The sequence below is a fragment of the Protopterus annectens genome, chromosome 13.part0, assembly GCF_019279795.1.
Source record: "Protopterus annectens isolate FY-2018-M chromosome 13.part0, PAN1.0, whole genome shotgun sequence".
Lineage (NCBI taxonomy): Eukaryota > Metazoa > Chordata > Ceratodontiformes > Protopteridae > Protopterus > Protopterus annectens.
Genome location: NC_056747.1, coordinates 49,730,021 through 49,753,004, shown reverse-complemented (window position 1 = coordinate 49,753,004; position 22,984 = coordinate 49,730,021). Strand labels below are relative to the sequence as shown.

The 22,984-nt window shown below is 41.3% G+C and overlaps 1 protein-coding gene across 1 annotated transcript in view; it reads right to left on the bottom strand.

The window, feature by feature from the left end:
* Window positions 1-22,984, bottom strand: part of LOC122817575 (kelch-like protein 23) — a 59,098-nt gene that overhangs the window by 25,015 nt on the left and 11,099 nt on the right. The window lies entirely within an intron of this gene.

Here is a 22,984-nt window from a genome sequence, read left to right as displayed (position 1 = left end):
TTTTTAACCATCTGGGTGTTTAAAGTTATGCTTCCTCCTGGGATTTATACTGACCTTGGAGATGCAATATGCTAATGACTTTCTCCCCATTTGCTGAATGATGTCAAAAAATGCTATATTCCTTTGTTTTCTCGATCAGTACACACACCAATTTAAAGTCCTTACTGCTACTATTTACTTGAATAAGAGTAGTCACTATATGGTTTAGATAAGGAAAAGTCAAGTCTATATAATATGCCACAGAAATTGAGAATCTATTGATTCTTATATTCATTTCAGCAAATCAGCATTTTAGTCCAGTTGACCAAAACTTCCTGTTCTTCTGAACAGTATTTTTTCTGACACCTGCCAACAATCAAGTCCACCCTTACTGGGTGTGATTCATTTCCTAATGGTGGGGGTCTTCCTGAACCTTAATGGAGAGAGATGTCATTTAGGCAACCATGAGGTTTGCTTGCACCATAGCTTCCTGGCTGTGTGTCTGAGTCTGTGTCCCTAACACTTCCCCTGGGTGGCATGCAACCCCCTGTCACTGTGGAGCTGTTGCTCCTTCCCCATGCAGGTGGATGTTCCTCTGCACGTGCTATTGATGGCTGCTGCATGACCAGCTTGGTATACAACATGCACACCCCAGAACCCTTCTTAACAATGCTGCTGCTTTTCTCTGGGATTGTAGCATTTGGTAGTCTCCAGTTCTCCCTCTCCCCAGGATAGACATGGCCACTCTCAACCACTAAGTAAACTCAGGTCACCTGCATCATAACCAGGGTGTTATTCCTCTATGTTGCCATTGGAGCTATCATTTCTTAGTACAGCTAATCGTATGGATGGATTCTCCCTGTTATAAACTCCAGATATACAGCTCATAAGTGGATAGGTACAATTTTATAACTACATCCAACAGATGTATAATCAGAAAGATCTGCGGAACAATGATATAACCATTTATTTCTACAGATTAAAACAGCATACTCTCTAGCTAGCTTCCCTTCTCAGCTTCTTCACATGTGCTGTGTTACAATCATAGGTAGGTACTAGGCTATTGGCCCTGGGGCCTATACAAGCCCAGCCAAAAAGGTACCCTGGCTTTTGCCACCCAAGAAAATTATTTTCCTGTGCCACTGTCGAGCAGAGCTGCAGAGGTGATCCCCGGGGTGAATTTCCTATTTCCCATCCAATCATCAAGATTTTTCTTGAAGAGTGCTAATGAGGAGCTTTGTTTGATATAGATAGGTAGTTTATTCCAGAGTATGGGAAGTCTCTGGGACAGGAATCTATCCCTCCAGCATGTTCTGTTTATTGTGGTGACAAGGTTTAGGTCCCTAGAGCGTGTAGCTCGGAGGGATTGGGATTTCTTTAAGTGGAGCATGTCCAACAGCTCTAGGTTTGACATAGCTTTTGTATGTTAGGCAGCGATCACCTCTGAGTAGGCGATATGCGACGGAGTAAAGCTGGAGTTTTTTGAGACGGTCTGCATAGGGCATCTGTTTGAGGCAGATAATCCTCTTTGTGAGGTATTTCTGCGGCCTTTCCAATTGTTGTAGATGTCGTGTGAGGTACATACCAAAAGGGGTGTTGTACTCTATAATGGGTCTAATGAGTGATGAGTAGAGGGGAACAATGACCTCTCTTTTTCTGGATGAAAAACCCATTGTGATGAGATGTGCCACGTAGAAGGATTTCCTGACTACTGTGGTGATGTGATTATCAAAGGAAAGACTACTGTCCACCTGTGTCCCAAGTACTCTTGTCACACTTTCAGTGTTAAGTATACTACCACCTATGCTGTAGTTCATGGGTACAGAGTTTTTACCAAAGGGGGATGACAATGCACTTTTTGGCATTGAGCTTGAGGCCATGGCTTTGACACCAGGCATCTGTCTCAGTGAGGCCCTTTTGTAGGATGTCCACATCATTAGGGGTTTTGATTATGGCTCCTAGTTTGCAGTCATCTGCGAACTTCATTAGCCAAAGACCTTCTGTGTTAGCCTGTACTTCAGAGAAGTAGATACCAAACAGGAGAGGACCCAGGACTGAATCCTGTGGTACTCCACTTGTCACTGGTCTGAAGTCAGATTTGGAGTCTGCTACTTTCACAGTGTGGGTTCTGTCAGTGAGCCAGTTGGCAACCCATCTTGTGACATAGGGATTTATACCTAGTTTAGTGAGTTTATCTGTAATTCCAGTGTGGGGTATGGTGTCGAAAGCCTTGGCAAGATCTAGATAGGCTGTGTGAACCACCTTACCCTTGTCTACGGCTTTGGTGACTGCTTCAAAGAAATCTATCAGGTTTAGGAGACATGATCTGCCTTTTACAAACCTGAACTGGGTGGGATCCAGAGTTTGGAGATTACCAATGTCTTTGTTTATAAGTTCCATGATGATACATTCCATGGCCTTGCAGACGAGTTTCGTCAGGCTAATGGGGCAGTAGTTCCCAGGGTCTGTGGTGGCTCCCCCCTTGTGGAGTGGGATAACCGTTGCTGTGCACCATTCAGCAGGCACAAAGCCTGAGGTGAAGCTATGATTGAACATGGTACTTGGGTGGGGTGCCAGTTCGTTCTGTAGTTCATATAGAACGCAGCCTGGGATGTTGTCTGGTCCCATGGATGCTGTGTTCCTGGCTTTGGAGAGTGTGGTTTTTACCTGTGCAGCCATGATTACAGGAACTTTGCATTCTTCCGGTATAGAGATGGGCTCTTTAGGGGGTGAGAAGGGGGTAAAGTTAGCACTGAACCTATCTGCCAGGATGTTGGCAATATCAGTTGGGTCTGTATATTTTGTGCCATTGTGCTGTAACAGAGCAGATCTGAGTGTTGCCATTGAGATTCTTGACATAGCTATAGAATGCTTTGTGGTTGTCTTTAGAATCAGTGGCGATTTTGTTTTCGTAACTAGCTTTGGAGGATTTTATCAGGGATCGCTGCTTCTAACTGAGGCTGACCAGGGAGCTCCTCCACTCGTGGGAGTTTACTCTCTTTTGCAAGAGTTTCTTCCTTCTGTTGTACAGTTTGTTTATGGCAGGGGACCACCAGATTGGCTTCCTTTCTTGGTTCTGTTTGGGATAGCACAATCCATGCACTCATGTAAGTGCTTATAAAGTGCAATTGTGTAGGATTCAGTAGTCGTAACTGTATTGTCCTTCATCTACATGATTCAAAGAGAAACACACTTGTTCAAGTGGCTCTAGCTAACAAAGTTCGCAGATGACTTATTAATTATTGAATCCTAAAATTATTTCCGTCCGTCAAATGTTACAATTTCATCTAAAACATCACTGATGAATTAAATGCTCCTGTTAAACCTGTTTCATGTGTTAATCTTTTAAGTAAACTTTTTTTCTGTTTATTTTCCCAATGGTACATGTAATACTAAAGTGTGGCCACTAGATTTCATCAAAGTATTATTTAGTATTTTCATCAGTATAGGGAGGTGATGATTAATGATCAGCTGTATGGTTTCATGCCAGGAAAGAGCACTACAGATGCAATGTTTGCTCCGAGAGTGTTGATGGAGAAATACAAAGAAGGTCAGAAGGAGTTGCATTGTGTCTTTGTGGATTTAGAGAAGGCATATGACAGGGTGCCTAGAGAGGAGTTGTGGTATTGTAAGAGGAAGTCGGGAGTGTCAGAGAAGTATGTAAGAGTCGTACAAGATATGTACGAGGGTAGTGTGACAGCGGTGAAGTCTGCGGTGGGAGTGACGGATACGTTTAAGGTGGAGGTGGGATTACATCAAGGATCAGCTCTGAGCCCTTTCTTATTTGCAATGGTGATGGACAGGTTGACAGACGAGAACAGACAGGAGTCCCCGTGGACTATGATGTTTGCAGATGACATTGTGATCTGTAGTGAGATGGAGGAGACCCTGGAGAGGTGGAGATATACTCTAGAGAGAAGAGGAATGAAGGTCAGCAGGACTAAGACAGAATTTATGTGTGTGAATGAGAGGAAGGATAGAGGAATGGTGAGGATGCAGGGAGTAGAGGTGGTGAAGGTGAATGAGTTTAAGTACTTGGGATCAACAGTTCAGAGTAATAGTGAGTGTGGAAGAGAGTACAGGCAGGATGGAGTGGATGGAGAAGAGTGTCAGGAGTAATTTGTGACAGACGAGTACCAGTAAGAGTGAAAGGGAAGGTCTACAAGAGGGTAGTGAGACCAGCTATGTTATACGGGTTGAAGACAGTGGCATTGACAAAAAGGCAGGAGTCAGAGCTTGACGTGGCAGAGTTGAAGATGTTAAGATTTGCACTGGGTGTGATGAGGATGGACAGGATTAGGAATAAGTATATTAGAGGGTCAGCCCAGGTTGGAAGGTTTGGAGACAAAGCCAGAGAGGCAAGATTACGTTGGTTTGGACATGTGCTGAGGAAGGATGCAGAGTATATTGGGAAAAAGATGCTAAGGATGAAGCTGCCAGGTAACAGGAAAAGAGGAAGGCCTAAGATAAGGTTTATGGATGTGGTGAGAAAGGGTATGCAGGTGGTTGGTGTGAAAGAGCAAGATGCAGTGGACAGGAGGAAATGGAAACAGTTGATCTGCTGTGGCGACCCCTAACGGGAGCAGCCGAAGAAGAAGAAGAATCAGTATAGTTACAGAAAAGGTTTCAAGCCAAACAAATTATATCAAAGAAGATAAGCTTCTTTAACTAAAATAACACCCAGTAATTTTCACATTTGGAGTGCTATTCATAAATATTGTGTGGCATCCTGTAAAACTGTTATTCCACAGAATGGAAGCTCTACATGATTCAAAGAGAAGCACACTTGTTCATGTGGCTCTGGCTAACAAAGTTCGCAGATGACTGCAAACGGAGCCATTATTGAATCCCCAAATGATGTGGATATTCTACAAAAGGGCCTTACAGAAACAGATGCTTGGTGCCAGAGCCATGGCCTCAAGCTCATTGCCAAGAAATGTATAGTTATCCCCTTTGGGAAAAAACATGTACTCATGAATTACCACATAGGTGGCAGTACACTAAACACCAAAAGTGTGATAAAGAGATTTAGGGACACAGGTGGAGAGTGGTCTCACCTTCGATAACCACATCGCCACAACAGTCAGGAAATCATTCTATTGATGGCACACCTCATCACTAAGGGCTTTTCATCCAGAAAAAAGGAGGTCATTGTCCTACTGTACTCATCCCTCATTAGACCCATTATAGAATACAACACCCCATTTGGTATGTACCTCTCAAGACATCTGCAACAACTGGAAAGGCCGCAGAAATACCTTACTAAAAGAATCACAAGCCTAAAGCAGATACCCTATGCTGACCTTCTAAAAAAAACTCCACCTATACTCTGTCGCATATTGTCTACTCAGAGGCAATCTCTGCTTAACATACAAGGCGATGTCAAACCCAAAGCTGTTGGACATGCTACACTTAAAGAAATTCCAATCCCTCAGAGACGCACGCTCCAGGGATCTAAAGCTTGTCATCACAATGAACAAAACATGCTGGAGGGATAGGTTCTTGGCACAGAGAATCTGGAATCGACTGCCCATACATGTCAAGCAGAGCGCTTCTTTGGCCGTCTTCAAAAGGAACCTTGATGATTGTATGGGAGATAGAAAATTCACCCCGGGGATCACGTCAGTCGCCCTGCTAGACAGGGGTCCAGGGAAGCAAATACTGTGGGAAGAAATAGCCAGGGACTTGTTATGGCTAGGCTTGTATACTCCCTAGGCCCAATAGCCTAATACCAACCTATAAGTAGTTGGTGTCACTGTAAGGATATTCACTATGTGCTATCCTGTGATGACGGGGCAGGTAAGACTTGCTGATTTGCAAGGGATGGCTCACACCTCTCGTACCAGGGCTTCTGTATACTGACTAAAGCCTTTACTGCCTCCCTAGTCCCACTGCTGGACATTCCTTCATAGCAAACTCAAACTCCAGTTTGAATAACATCATTGTAGCATTACTCAGTGTTAGGAGTCTAAATAGAAAGATGCCTGAACTTGAGGCCCTAGTGCAACTCAGATTCATATGTGTGTAGCTGCTGAGACATGGTTTCATTGTGGTGACAAACACTCCTTCTATACCAGAGTTTAGTGCCTATCATTTCTTCAGGTCCTCTGGTAACTATGGGGCAGTATCTGTATCAGAAATGCCATGAACTCATGTCAAATTACCTATGATCTTAACTTGGAGCTTGTGGAGATTCAACTCACCGTTAAGAAATCCAATTACTACTTCATTGCTTAGCTACAGATCCCCATCTGTATCCCCCAAAGATCACATAAATTACCTTAATACCATTGAGGGGTTAAATATCAAACCAAATACCGTCACCTTAGGGAATTTTAGTTAACCAACCAAGCATTAATTTGCACACTCACACCTCTAAAAAATGGATATGCTTAGTGTTTCCTGGACTTTTAATGCCAATGCAAAACTACCCACTTGACCTGGTCCATACCAACTAAGCCCTACCTGCACCCCACCATGTATCTCCTCAGCCCTAGTTAAATCTGACCACAAATCAGTCATCATCTCTGTCAGATCTAGTTGTACCCTACCACCAAATTAAACTGTCTTTAGGGACTTCACAAGGGCATACCTACTTCAGTTTGTAGAAGACCTAAGCAAAATTCCCAGCAATCCCTTCCACATGAACCCAATAAAGAGGGCTCTGCCACATTTGACCTTTACAAATACCTAAAGAGCTGCTTAGAAAAGTCAGAATCTGTCAGAATAAATCATCATCATCATCATCATCTCCTTTCGGCTGTTCCCATTAGGGGTCGCCACAGCAGATCATCCATTTCCATTTCTTCCTGTCCTCTGCATCTCGGTCTTTCACACCAACCGCCTGCATGTCCTCTCTCACCACATCCATAAACCTTATCTTAGGCCTTCCTCTTACCTGGCAGCTCCATCCTTAGCATCCTTTTCCCATTATACCCAGCATCCCTCCTCAGCACATGTCCAAATCAACGTAATCTCGCCTCTCTTGCTTTGTCTCCAAACTGTCCAACCTGAGCTGACCCTCTAATATACTGATTCCTAATCCTGTCCATCCTAGTCACACACAGTGCAAATCTTAACATCTTTAACTCTGCCACATCCAGCTCTGACTCCTGCCTTTTCGTCAATGATACCGTCTCCAACCCATATAACATAGCTGGTCTCACTACCCTCTTGTAGACCTTCCCTTTCACTCTTACTGGTACCCGTCTATCACAAATTACTCCTGACACTCTTCTCCACCCACTCCACCCTGCCTGTACTCTCTTCTTCACCTCTCTTCCACACTCATCATTACTCTGAACTGTTGATCCCAAGTACTTAAACTCATCCACCTTTACCAACTCTACTCCCTGCATCCTCACCATTCCTCTACCCTCTCTCTCATTTACACACATATATTCTGTTTTAGCCCTGCTGACCTTCATTCTTCTCCTCTCTAAAGCACATCTCCACCTCTCCAGGGTCTCCTCAACCTGGTCCCTACTCTTACTACATATCACAATGTCATATGCAAACATCATAGTCCACGGGGCCTCCTGTCTAATCTCATCTGTCAACCTGTCCATCACCACTGTAAATAAGAAAGTGCTCACAGCTGATCCTTTATGTAATCCCACCTCCACTTTAAACGCATCTGTCACTCCCACTGCAGTCCTCACCAGTGTCACACTACCCTTGTACATATCCTGTACCACTCTCACATACTTCTCTGCCACTCCCGACTTCCTCATACAATACCACAACTCCTCTCTAGGCACCCTATCATATGCTTTCTCTAAGTCCACAAAGACACAATGCAACTCCTTTTGACCTTCTTTGTATTTCTCCAACACTCTCAGAGCAAATATTGCATCTGTAGTGCTCTTTCCTGACATGAAACCATACTGCTGATCACTAATCATCACCTCCCTTCTTAACCTAGCTTCCACTACTCTTTCCCATAACTTCAAGCTGTGACTGATCAATTTTACACCTCTGTAGTTACTGCAGCTCTGCACATCACCCTTATTCTTAAAGATAGGTACCAAAACACTTTTTCTCCACTCTTCAGGCATCCTCTGTACCTTGTTTGCATAGCATTTTTAATGGCCTGAGGAAGACTATTGTTGAAGGCGTTCGCCTGTTTATGTTAATTAAAGTTTATTCCGCCTAATGCTTGGTTGTCCTTGATCTTGGAATTTTGTTACAAGCTATTGTTAGACGGAGGGAAGCAGCTGTATTTACCTGTGCTGCTTTTTCTGTTTGAAACTGCTACTTTGGTCTAGTGGTGTTGAAAGAACTATTTCAGAGTGGTGAATCTCCAGGTTTGAAGAATTACGCACCTGACATTTGGATTTTTCCCAGTTGGATTTATTTAGCTGAGTATGTACTTGTTGTGACTGCCTGTTTGTGCCTTCCACTTTTTACTTTTATTTTTTTGTATATTTAATTAGTATTAATTATTTAATTAGTAGGGTGTGTACCTTTGTAGTACTTTTCTCTTTTTTTGTATGGTTTCTGAAGAAGTCTGTTAGATGAAAGTGAAATAAATGTTTTTTACACTGTTTTTGGTTCATTTGATCATCGTACATTTGGAATTTCTTGAGGTCTGCTCTGTTCCAGCTGACTGGTTTATTCACTTGAGATCCCAATCAGTTTAGTTTTGTGAAGGGTAGGTCCTGTCTTATGAACCTCGTAAGCTTCTTTGAAAAGGTTATTGAGGCAGTGGACAGTCATCAGTCAGTGCACACAGCTTATCTCTATCTGGCCAAGGCTTTTAACATTATCCCCCCCCCAGTTGGGATTGTTAAAAAAACAGAGAAATTTAATATAAATCCCTGTATTATACACTAGATTGCAAACGGGATACCTGGCAGGTCCCAAGTTGCTGGTACCCTGTCTGATTGTAAAATTATAACTAGTGGAGTACCACTGGGATCAGTGCTAGGCCATCTCCTGTTTGACATTTATTTTCAGACATAGTCAATATTCCAGGAGTGTGTATGGCCAAGATTGCTCATGACTGCATACTGGGCACAGTTATCCCCTCATCCAGTGATGCTAAACAGCTCAAGCAATGGTAAAGTATACACATTCCTGGTGTACTGACAAGTGTTTAAAATTAAATGCAAAACAAAATGCAGCATAGTAGCATTCAGTAAAAGAAATGGACTATGTTTTAAATGGGACTCCTCTTCAGACAGACTCAGTCATGAGAGACTTGAGTACTTACGTGGACAATTTTGTCATTCGACCATCATGTTTCTGCCTGAGTCAGGAAATCCATCTGTCTGGACCACTTAATTTCAAAGGGAATATCTTCAAGATTCAAAGGTATCATCCTGCCACTGTATTCCTCCTACATCAGAATCATCATTGATACAATGCCCCCTTTGGCACGTAATACTCAAACTATAAAGGCCCCAGAGATATGGTAACAATAAAATCAAAGGTCTTAAATTGTACAGCTATTCTAGTATGTTAGCACAACTCTCAATATACTCAGTAGCATAGAGACTGCACCAAGCTGAAACGAGTCTTGCCATGGAGACATGAAAGAACCATCCTATTTGACTTTCTCTTTCTTTGCAAAACCAGTGGTCATAGAAACATCTGTAGTACAGACCAAAATCTACACCAACAAATAAATAAGACTGAATGGAACAATAGGACTATGGAATAAGTTACAATGACAGGTCAAACAAAGGACTACTTTGGCTACCTTTAAGGCTACTCTTGATGACTGGATGGGTAGTCGCAAATTTACACCAGGATTATGTACAGCCTAGACTGATTTTGAAGTAAAGCACTATTAAGGACTTGAAAAAGGGAGGCACAAACGTTTAATTGTGTCTGTTTAAAGGTGTATATGGCTAGGTATCTTAGGGACATTGTGACTTTTTGCATAGTATTGTTTTTCTGTTCCTTTGAGTAAAACATTTTATGCAGTCCTATCCCACTCTGTAGACATTTTATGACGTGTTCAAAGTATACATGTAAATGATCCTCGTATGAAATTATATGTGATTCATGAATAGAACACCTCCTGTGTATGGGCAAGTCACTGTGGGGTAGCCTACAAGACTCCATGATCACGCATGGGGTAAACTACAGGACTCCATCATCATGTTTGGGGTAAACTACATGACTCCATCATCACACAGTCAGATGGTGTAGAACTAGTCGATACAGGGAGCCCCTCCCTACTGGTATGTTGCTCAAACTACAGAGGAATAGGCAAAGGGGGGGCTGGAATTCACTGGAGAAAGCTGGCAAAGAAACTAAGGTTTTGGGAGAAAATAATTAGAGAGGGAAAGGTAATGAACTGGGAAGAGGCCAAGAATATATTTGGACTGCAGGTTAGAGATTGCCTTCCCTAACAAGGACTGATATCATAGAGTATAGGCAAAGAGAAAGAAATAGGGTGATCTAAGTAATAGAACAGAAGCTGCTGTTAAAAAAGGGATAATTAGTAAGGCATACCAAAATGTTGTGCAATAACCATAGGAATCAATCAAAGGATTAGGTTAAGGTGAAAGAAGATTGATTTAGGGATTTCTTTTACTTTGTTTTTCGTATCCATTCACAATTACAGCAGTCCTCATATGCATCCTGCACTTTTGTATTTTACAACACTGGTTCACTGCTTCTCACTAGTATTCTAGTTGCTTTCACCCCCCCCCCCTTTTAACTATTAATAGCTCATTACCCCCCCCCCCCCCACACACACACACTCATTTTCTTCTGCGTTATACTTCTCCTTACAGTGTGTAACAATCTTCTGTCTAGCTTGGTTTCTGAAATATGTAGTGGATCTAAACCCATTGTCAGTTTTATAACTGGTCATATCCATGTAATTCACTTGATCTCTAGAACTGAAATAAGTGAAGTTCAAAAATGTGTAGTATTATTTATATAATTTATATATTCATGTATCATTTCTTCCAGACCTGCCCACACTGTTCATTGGTAGGTACTAGGCTATCTGCCTGAGGGCATTTATAAGCCTAGCCAGAGTGTGTCGGCTTTTGCTGCCCCATTGATTAATTAACTGAGCCTCTGTCAAGAAGAGCCAATGAAGTGATCCCAGGGGTGTATTTTCTGTTACCCATCCACTCGTCAAGGTTTCTCTTGAAGAGTGTTAGTGAGGGGCTCTGCCTAATGTAGTTAGGAATTTTGTTCCAAAGCATGGGGAGTCTCTGTGACAGAAATCTATCCCTCCAGCATGTTCTAGTTATTGTTGTGGTGAGGTTTAGCTCACTAGAGCGAGTGGCTCGCAGTGACTTGGATTTCTTTAGGTGGAGCATGTCCATCAATTCTGAGTTGGACATGGCTTTGTAAGACAGGCAGAGATCACCTCTGAGTAAGCAATATGCGACTGAGTACAGCTGGAGGTTTTCCAGTCAGGCTTCATAGGACATATGTTTGAGGCCAGTAATCCTCTTGGTGAGGTACTTTTGTGGTCTTTCCAGCTGTTGGAAGTGTCTTGTGAGGTACATCCCAAATGGGGCATTGTATTCTATGATGGGTCTGATTAGTGACAAGTAGAGGGGCACTATAACCTCTTTATTTCTAGATGCGAACCCTTTAGTAATTAGATGGGCTACATAGAAGGATTTCCTAACTACTTTGGCAATATGATTGTCAAAGGAGAGATTACTATCTACCTGGGTCCCCAGATCTCTTATTACCTCTTCTGTATTAAGGTTGGCTGCCACCTATGTAGTAATTCATGGGTGTTTTGTTTTTCCCAAATGGGATGACTATGCATTTTTTGGCATTTAGCTTGAGAACATGACTTTGACACCAGGTGTCCGTCTCAGTAAGGCCCTTTTGGAGAATATCTGTGTCAGCCAGACAGTCAACTACGGCTCCCAGTTTGCAGTCATCGGCGAACTTGGTTAGCCATAGTCCTCCTGTGTTTGCCAGTACTTCTGACAAGTATATGCCGAACAGTAGGGGTCCCAGGACCGAGCCTTGTGGGACACCCACTTGTGACTGGTTTAGAGTCGGACCTGGAGCCCGCTATTCTTACCATGTGAGTTCTGTCTGTAAGCCAGCTGGCAACCCATCTCGTAACATAGGGGTTTATTTTCAGGCTGGTGAGTTTTTCTATAATTCCTGAGTGGGGAATGGTGTCAAAAGCCTTGGCGAGGTTAAGGTAGGCTGTGTGAACCACCTTCCCCTCATCTATGGCCTTGGTGACTGTCTCGAAGAAGTCATCCAGGTTTAGTAGGCATGATCTGCCCTTAACAAAGCCGAACTGGGTCGGGTCAAGTGTTTGGAGGTTCCCAATGTCTTTGTTAATGAGTTCCATGATGATGCGCTCCATAGCTTTGCAGACCAGGCTAGTCAGGCTTATAGTTACTAGGGTCAGTTGTGGTCCCTCCTTTGTGGAGCAGAATAACCGTTGCTGTGCACCATTCTGTGGGCACATAGCCTGTGGAGAGGCTGAGATTGAACAGTGCGTTTAGGTGGGGGGGTTAGTTCGTTCTGTAGTTTGTGCAAGGTGCAGCCTGGGACACCATCTGGCCCCTTTGACGATGTGCTTTTGAAAGGGCTGTTTTCACCTGTGCGTCTGTGATTTCCAGGACACTACACTTTTATGGTATTGTTGTGGGTCCTTTTGGGGGTGAAGTTTGCACTAAATCTATCTGCCAGGATGTTGGCAATATCAGTGGGTTCAGTATATTTTGTGCTATTTTGCACTAGCTCAGAGCATAACTGCGAGTTGCCACTTAGATTCTTGACATAGCTAAAGAAGGCTTTGTGGTTATCTTTCGAATCCTTGGCTATTTTTCTTTCGAAGTTAGCCTCGGAGGATTTTATGAGGACCTTAGTTTCTTACTGATACTGATCAGGGATGTCTTTCCTTCTTGAGATTTGATTTTTTTCTGAACTAGTTTCCTCCTCCTATTGTATAGCCTGTTTATGGCAGGGGTCCACCAGACTGGTTTCCTTCTCTTAGGGGAGTGAGTCTTGGTTCTCTACAGATGGCACAATCCATGCATCATTGTTGGTGCTCATAGAGTGCATTTGTAAAGGTTCCTGCATCTTGGACACTGTTATCCTTTAGCGTGAGGGCTGTGAAACTTACCACCTCTGTCTTAAGTAAGGTGAAGTTTGCTATAGAAAAGTTTTTCACTGTGGTTTCCTTGGTTGGAGCTGGTGATGTGGTGTGGACATCCAGATTGATTAGTTTATGGTCTGATCTAACCAGTGACGGGTTGACCTCAGGTGTGGAACACCTGTCACCCATGTTGGTGATGACCAGGTCCAATATGTTTTCACCTCTGGTAGGGGAGTTTACCAGCTGATCCAGGGCATTTGAGATGATAAATTCCAGGAAGCGCTGGACCTGGGAGTTTGTACTTGAGTAGTTTTCCCAGTTACCGGTAGGGTAATTGAAATTGTCCAATGTCAGGGTGTTCGATAGGACCTTCATGTTTTCCAGTGTCTCCAGAAAGGTGGAGTGGTGGTCCTGGGTCATGGAGGGTGATCTGTAGCAGGCCACAATTTGCATTGCAGATTTGCCTGATGTCAGTTGCACATGGATGATCTCGGAGGTATCATGCTGCGCCACTAACTTGGAGGTGTAGGTATCCTTGATGAATATGAATACACCTCCTCCTTTTGTGTTTTGGTCCATGTTCTGTGGCTGAAATATGTGGTATGAGTTGTAGCCCAGTAGTGCTGGGTAGAGATGTCATCCAGGTACCCAGGGTACAATTTGCAGTACTTGTAATAAAACTGTTAAGCACGTATTTAGTCTCCCAACCCTTCACGGTCTAATTTGCAAATATGGGGACACACAATGCCCCCATAGCAACACCTCTAATTTGCTTGAATATCTCCTCTCTCAAAGTATATATAATTGTTTTCCAGAATAATATACACTCTTGTCAAAATTTGACTTTATCCAACAAAAAATATAATTCATAATGGCCTCACAAAATAACTGTATGCCATCATCATGAGGGATACAAGTAAATAGATCTACAACATCTGTACTGTAAAAACAAACAAATTTGGGGTGCAAAAATGACTCTCAACCTTTCCCAAAAAGTCCCACAAATCTTTAAAAATAGGTTTTAATAAACCATCACTATAGATTACCAAGGGGTAGGTTTTAGAACTATATGCTGCCACTGTTGGTCTAAGTGGAGGTTTTTTAATGTCCTTATGTGTCAAAGAGACAACAAAAAAGATTGGTATTACTGGATAAAGCATGCTGAAGAAATTATATATTTTGGAAGTGATAGAATTTTGCATTAGGCAGTCATGCAAAAACAAATATATACCTCTGTATACTGCATTTACCTGATCACATGAAACATGCATATAAGTATTTTAAACATAGTACTAGAATAGTCCATGACACCAAATAAAACCATCCATCCCTTTACCTGGCTTCATTATTTGAATGATTCTATCATCCATTCGTGTTTTTAACTAGTCCCTTTCTTCTTTAGTACGATTGGGTTGTCCATATTGATACTTAAATCGATCAAGCTTGTAAATATCAGTTTAAAATGGTTTTATAAAAACAGCTATCAGGGGGGTGCATTGTGGGATTAAATGCACTTTATTTCTTAAATTTGTTAACAGGAAATTGATTATTGCCTGGTAAAAAATTAAAATGTACAGCCAAATGTAACTTCCTAGTAAAGAGTCTAAGCTCTGTAATAGCATCCACCAAATCAAAATTTTTGGTGGTATAAAAGTAAATCCTCATTCAAATAACAGAAAATGGTTTATGTTGATATGAACCTGACTGCAATTAACAATGTTATATCCTTTATGTGTCAACACAATCCCATTATGAGCAGATATAATACCATCAGTGTTTTTATTAGTGTCTAGTGTCTCCTCTTCCCCTGCCCTCTGTTGTGTCCCCTGTGGACTTTGTTTTAGCCTATAAAACCCCATTTGAGTCCCATTTTGTTTGTATTGATTATTATGCAAATCTTGTTCAGTGGTTTCCCTAGGCCTACTAGCTAGTTTTTCAGACCTTCTAAGTATTGAAAATTCCACAAGGTTATTAATATCAAGATTAAGTTAATGTTCAGCCATATTCCCATCATTATTTGGGATCATGGCTTCATTGGAATAAGTGGGGGTGTGGAAGCTAACACCATTAATTAATACTCCTGTTATTTAAAACACAATAAGCAGTATTTGCATCATATTCTTTAGTATTCCTGATATTTTTTTGTTTATCCTTTGTTAATAGATTTACAATGTTTATCAGCTCTACTAAAAACACCTTTGTATAAATGATTATATTGATCAAACAACAAATCACCAATTATCTTATTGTTCAAAACTTTAACAACATCTGTAAACTTTTTAATCTCTATCATATTTCTTTTAATGTTGTTATTGTCTTTCGGCTTTTCCCAGTTAGGGGTCGCCACAGCAGAACTCTGGTCCGCTAATGATTGGCAGTTGATTTTGACGAACGCCGAGGTGCCAGCTCGACATTCAACCATCAGTGAAGGCATGCCCATTTACGCATGTCTTTCAAACGCCCACCCAACCGCAGGGAGGACATACAGACTCCGTACAGAAGGCACTCCCTGCACTCCAGCCAAGAATCGAACGGGAGAACAAGTAAATTAATTATCTCAAATCTGTGATGGTCTTACGAAGCAACACAGTCCTTTAAAAAAGTTGAGTCTGTGTCTATCTCATTAGAGGACTTTTTACAATGTAACCCCTAAGGGACTATTTTCAACCTTAAATACTCATTTGAATAATTATTGTCCAGTTGTAAATTTCTCATCTTAACCATTTTTTCTCAAAGTCTGCTATAATAGCTTAAAAAGATGTTTAGCCAGTATCCGTACAAGCATCTCTGTTGTTGTGGCTGTGAGATGGACACATGTAGAGCCAAACTGTAAAATTAAAACTGTTGCCACTTAGAATATAGATATCTGACAATAGTAACAGATGGACATTCGCATGGAAACCAGTAATAATGGTACCTTTATTACTGTCCCATTCAATGGAATGTCCGTTTAAAGTCCCCTGTTTTGTCACTGCAAGAACATCATCAAAGGAAGTGGTGGTATCCATAACTTTACCCAGACTAGTACCACCATCTGTCTCTTGTATAGGTTTTGTCACTGGAATTTGGGTAGATGAAATGTACTGTGTCATGAGGTCAGTCATGCAGGTAACTTTCCAGTCATCAAAGAAAATTCAGAAGTCAGTGAATATATTCTCTAGTGTAAGCACCAACAACTGACTCATAATTTAAAACATAAATGTGTCATCCACAAATGCGCCAAAAAGGAAAAACTTAAAACCATCAAAAAAATTTCTGGTGCACACACACACACACACACACACACACACACACTCAAGAACCATGGGAAACACTGAAAATGTTTTTCTTTTTTTGATGCATAACATTTGCACTGAAGTACGATTTTTGTGTTGAACATATTCTAAAACATAATGTTTTTTTTAAAACAAAAACACTCATGCTAAAAAGGGATAAAGCCCAGAAAAATTGGGATAAAATAGAACTCAAAATGCCTTCCAGCAATTTAGACATCTTAGAAACCTTGCAAAACTCCATGTCAAATAAGACAAGCAAACATACTATACCAGCCTACAAGAAAAACATCAGAACAACCAAAACAATTTTGTTCATAACTAAATAAGCTACTCCACCCTGGCAAGATCACCAAAAATGGATAGTACGAAAGACTCTATTCCCACACAGTTTAACTCCTACTTTATACAATCTATATTATCTCTGAGACACTAACACATCTGCCCCCTTTCTCCACCCCTGTCCATCCAAAACCACCCACAGCTCTACAGTTTTAGTCCAGTGCCTACCTTAGTCATAATGACATTGCAACTTAAACTACAAACTACCTCTGTAGCTGTAGACCAGCTACCATCAGACTACCTAAAAATGGCTGCATAAGACATAGTCTTCCCTGTGTCCATACCTAATTAATAGGTCCACAGCAGAAAAATATGGCTTATCACTGTGGAAAATGTCTTACATCATACCACTGCACAAAGGCGGCACATCTACAGAGATTAATAACTACAGACCATTGTGATTCTCTCCCTCCTCTCCAGAATATTAGAGAAATGCATCCATATGCAACTGATGCAATACCTAACCTCAAGTAACCTGCATTCAGGAAAACAACATGACTTTGGGCCCTAGCACAGCACCAATACTGTTTCACTACATTTTACCAGTATAATAAACTGACATAGAAACAACAGTCTGCTTGTGTCTACCATACACTTACCATGTACACTTACTCACTACCACCCAAACAAGCCTCTCAGATCTGAGAACCAACTTCTACTGCAGCTGGCCATATGCTCTACTCATTCACAACTGCTAAAAGTGGAACACACGCTCATTTCCAATAAGGACTACTAGGAATGCTTCTTCTTTCAGAGAGTCCCTCCAGCAATACCTCTCCACTCTATGGCACTGTATGTGTGCCAGATCTGCACCTATCAAAACCTGGTTCCTCAGTTTACCACTATTGTCACCTGTAGCGACTTGCTGTCTGTCAAGTCCAACTCTTCTACCCGCGCTGTAATACCTGCTAGATAACGATACTGATCTGATGCGATCGACTTGCTCTGCTATGTTGTATTTCTGATTTGACATGTGACACGTACTGCTATTCAGTATCCTTAACTACATCTCTATTCATGTTCTTGCACAATGTATCTTCACAAGTGGTTAGTATGCTTACTGTGTTCCTGAAGTTAAGTTATTGATATGTTTATCTTATTAATTCAACTGAATTTCTGACCTGAGTATTCAACTGTATCTCTTATATAGTTCCGTAATTAATGTAGTTGTTAACCTCGAGCCTTTACCTTTATGTATTTAACAGTGACTCTCAACTTGTGTATTCGACTATTAATAATCTGTTGCATGCGGTTGGTAATGTGGAGCTTTTCTCCCTAGGCCTCCACTGAAAATGGGCTCACCTCGACCCAGTGGACCATCCTGGTAAACAAATATAAATAAATAAATGTTCTTAGACTTGCCAAAGGCATTTGATACTGTCTTGCACCAGCAACTGCTTGTTTAACTCTCCTCAATATGACTTTCACAAAACTCCTTGTTGTATAGATGACCCTCAGGCCACTATCCTTGGCCCTCTCCTATTTAAAATATTTATTAATAACCTTCACACCTCCACTCACCATGCTAGATTAGCTCAGTATGATAATGACTCAACATCAGTATGTACAGCCTCACCAATAAATAAGCTCCAAAACATTACCCAAAAATCTTTCTTCTCTGTAGAAACCTGGCTCAAAGATTCAAACCTCCTACTGAACACCAAGAAAACTAATTTATGCTTTTCACCTTAAAAAGTGGGCAAAATCAAAAACAATTTTTCATCATAAAGTCAGCAAATAATACTGTCATTGAAATTATAACTCACAGTAAACTTCTAAGCATTATAAAAGATGACAATCTCAAATATGACCAACATATACTGCACACCATTAAATCTACACACCAGACACTAGGCTCTCTTTATAGGATCAATGGGTTCCTTACAAATACTGCAAGAAAAGCTCTAGCCACCACCTTCTTTCTGCCAACTCTTTTATACAGTGCTCCTATTGTAACAAACAAACAATACGAAAGGAAAGAAACTTGCCTCCTTCTACAATAAAATAGTTAAATTTGCCACCAATCTGCCTCATAGAACCCACCATTGCCACAGTTTAAAACAATTAAATTGGCTTGAACTGCACAACTAACTAACATATTTATAACTAACTACACACACAAACTCATTCATCATCCAGAAAAATGCCCTGCACTAAAAAATATATTAGTGTCCTACTGTCCAACAAGGGACCTCCATTCTATTAAATTCTTACTACTTCGGATACATCAAATAATGTTGCAGGAGACTCACTGTATTCCCAATACGTAGCTAAACTCTGGAATAGTATTCCCACACAAATAAAACTCTTCAACAAACTCAGTAGTTTTAAACCACTACTTAAACAACATCTTAACCAATCCTGGTCCTGCACATGCTCATCACCCGGTTAAGACTTTGTACTCACTGTATGATACTCTCCAAATACTCTCCTTAAACAAAATACTCTCAACCTCTCACTGAAATGACAAAACAATTTTTATACATAACTGCTGCCTGTACAATCCACTAAGTTGCATGTGAACTTTCTCTTTAGTAACTTCTACCCCTGCAAAATCTTAGAATATATAAATGCAACTACTGTATGTGTATAAATGTAAATAGAAATGCAGCTACTCTTTGTTTAACTGGAAGTTAGTATAATGCAGTGTAAACAAATGGAGATTTTCTCCCCGGGCCTCCACTGAAAATGGATATTACCCAGTCAGAATTTCCCTGTAAACAAAATAGATAAATAAATATAATTGATAAATGTTATTGGCATGTAATCATTGCCATTTTAATTACACTGTCTGACAAGATAATACTGGTATTATTACCTTGAAAGCTGGCATGACAGTCAGAAGTGCATCTTAGCTGTCATTGTAACTACAAAAAGAGACATCCTAGACATTAAGTGATGAGCATGTGAAAAAGACCTCTTGACAAAGTACTTCCTTTTTTCATCCGTGCCTGTCCACCATCAACCTCCCAACCCCCATAGGTCTTAAATCCATTAAAGAAGGGGACTCTACATGTGCTGAGCAAGAGCTGCTCAGGGGTGGTCACAACCCAGGCAGCCATGGAGAAGTTTGCCCCTGCCTGCATTCCATCTTCTGCCTAATGCTAAGGAATGGATGTCTTTTCAATATATGTAGGGCCTTTCTTTACCCTGAGATTGCAGCTGTCAGTGTTTCAGGATGGACTCCCTTTTTAGCATTCCACATCATTGTGAATGCAGACTATGGGACTGTTTTCTGTTTTCATCTCTGACCCCTACCCATGGATGCTGACATGCGCACTTGCATCACTGCAATGACAGTCTGCTATCTCCTCAACCACCTAAGGGTGCCTTGATACACCCACAAAAAAAAATTACCATCACTGGCTTGGAAATACCATGTCCCTAGTTCCTAGCTGCACCTTCATCACTGACAAATGTGCACTTGCTGGTGGCAATTAGCCCACCAGACCACCACTGCCTCTTTCTGGAATGATTGAGCTGTCATTCAACTCCTTCACTGTTGTACCCCTTGTCCAGTTCCTGAAACACCCTAGTGACTATTTGAACTGAGGTTATTTGGGTGACAGGACTTTATTTATTTAACATTTGTTGACCGGGAAAGTCCAACTAGGACAGAGTCCGTTTTCAGCATAGGCCCGGGGAGAAATGCACCAGATGTATGTCTTTGGAATATGGGAGGAAACTGGTGTACCCAGAGGAAACCCACGCGAATGCAGGGAGGACATGTAAACTCTGCACAGAAGGCATCCAAGCCGAGAATCAAACCAGAGAACTTCTTGCTGTGAGGCAACATCGTTAACCGCTGTGCCACTGCACCGTCCCTTATGTTAAAGCACTAGGCAGCATTATACATTCATCTTCTGAAAATAAGTTATTTTTGAAGACGGTACTCGGTATAGGGTATCTTTATGAAAGCACTGAGTGCAGCAAGCTATAGTTACCACCCCCCTTTACTCTGTATAATGGGTTATGAGACTACCTGCTCTGTTATGCTACTTCTCCCAACACCAGAAACAGCATATCTGGGTCTCTGAGTCTTGATGGTCATAAGATCTTTTAATGAAAACAAACCAAGCTCTTTTCTACTCTTTAAATATGCTGACTTTCCACATCACCGCAAATATATAAGTAACTTGTAAACTTGATGAAAAATATACATTTCTTTGCAGATACATAGACAGCTTGCAAATGTCCAACTCACAAGTTAAAGTGCTTAACACCAGGTGTCAGTGTCATAATTTTCAACTCACTCATCACACCTGCACATACAGAAGCATAGAGGCCTTTGGAGATTGTTTAAAAGCAAGCACTCTTCCTTATTTGATATTAATTTAAGTCTTATTTCTATTTTTGTATACATCAATGCATGCAGCAATATTTACCTTTCAAATGTTAAAATGTTTTTAGACCACCCAATAATGCAGCTTAACAATTCCCATTTGTGGCTCTTGTCACCCTGGCTCAATCAGTACATAGGTTTTCTCATGGAGGAGGGTCACCTTGCCATTGTGGCACATGCCACTATGATTATAGACAGATCAGTCATTATACTGGGTGTGGGTAAACGTGCCATTTTCCTGTCCTCATATACAGAGATTTAGCAATGAAGTTTGGTGTCCTGGGCATCACCGTTTATTCATTCCCTGTTACTTATATGTAAAGCAATTGCAATTACATAATGGCAGCTTGCAAACAGTCTGATAGACTTTAAACTGTCAACCTGTTTGGCACCCCCTGCAAGTTGGTACCTACATCACCTGCCCCTTTCTCTGTCCTTCTTACAGCTTTGTTCAAATGTCAGCTGTGGCAGCAGGAGAGAATCGGGAATTATAACTCCCTTCCAGCTGACAGTGTGTTCACACAGGGTTGAATAGCCAGGTCTTTTCCCTGGTCTGAATGAATGGTCAGTGCAGCCAGTTAACAGACCATCCCCCACCTGAGGTCACTGACGTGGGAAGAACAAGATTCAGTAAAAAAAAAAAAATTGAATTTTGTATTTTACTGTTTTAACTGTTTGCCTAGCTTTTGTAATGGTGAATTTATCATCTCAGCTGTTGCTTTCACCTGCAAGCTAAAGGAAGATTATATTATGTAGCACTCAGTGTGCTCACCAGTCATAAATTGACTAATTATAAGGGTAATGTATAAAGGTATGCACTACTGGGGCTTTACCCCATCCTTATGTGATGATGTCATAGGGTACAACTGAATTACTTAACCATATGAAAAGGGGGTAAATCTTTATAACACATGCCCTAAATTGCCATTTTGCAATTACAAAATAGTATTACACAAATGTAATACTGTGAAGTGTATTGAAGTCCAAAGTTCAGATAATAATCCAATTATTGGAAGAGCCATCATGTGTTGGGAAAGGAATGGTAAGTTTTTTCCTGATTGCCTTTCTTAGAAGGAAGGTCTGGCTGAATGTTATGGGCATGCTTAAATGACACTTCTGGTATAGAGTGGGGTTGTAAGCAGAGATTTTCCAACAGGTTGAGGACAGGGGTTCAAAGAAGTGCCTCACTGCAAATGTAGTGACAGCTGTCTCACAATACCCATTGCACAGTCCCTTCCTAAAAAAAGAGCATCACATAGGTCATGATCTTAGGGCACAGCACACATCAAGAAAGCCACCGCCTTGTGTGATGCAGTAATAGTGACATAACAGGTTCACTCCTCTCTGTAACCTTACCCTGTATAGAGTCCCTCTTCTCCACAATATAATTCAGGGAGCTGGCAGCCCTATAGTCCAAGAGGCAAGAGACAGTGGAAGATGCAAGCCTGAGTCACTAGAAGGGCTGAGGCAGTTCAATGCCAAGCTGCAGCTGAACGGAAGTCAAGAAATTCCTATGTTAAGCATTTCCTAAGTGGGAAGAAAGAAAGATGAGTACTAAACAATGGAGTGGTCAGTATCCTGTGTAATCCATAGATGAGTACTAAACAATGGAGTGGTCAGTATCCTGTGTAATCCATAGATGAGTACTAAACAATGGAGTGGTCAGTATCCTGTGTAATCCATAGATGAGTACTAAATGGAGTGGTCAGTATCCTGTGTAATCCATAGATGAGTACTAAACAATGGAGTGGTCAGTATCCTGTGTAATCCAGGCACAGACTGACTGATCTAAGCTGAAATTGTTTCTCTGTCATGGGGTGTTTCATAGTACTGCCTCTTTATCTTTCTTCAACCTTGCAATTTCCCAGGTTTGATACCACCTTGCTGTTTATTGTTTTTGGGCCCCATATCTGCCAACCATCAGCCCTCTATGACCTACTGACCTCTTTATTCCCTGTAGGGTGAGAGCTGCTGCCAGTCCATTCTTTCCCATGGGAT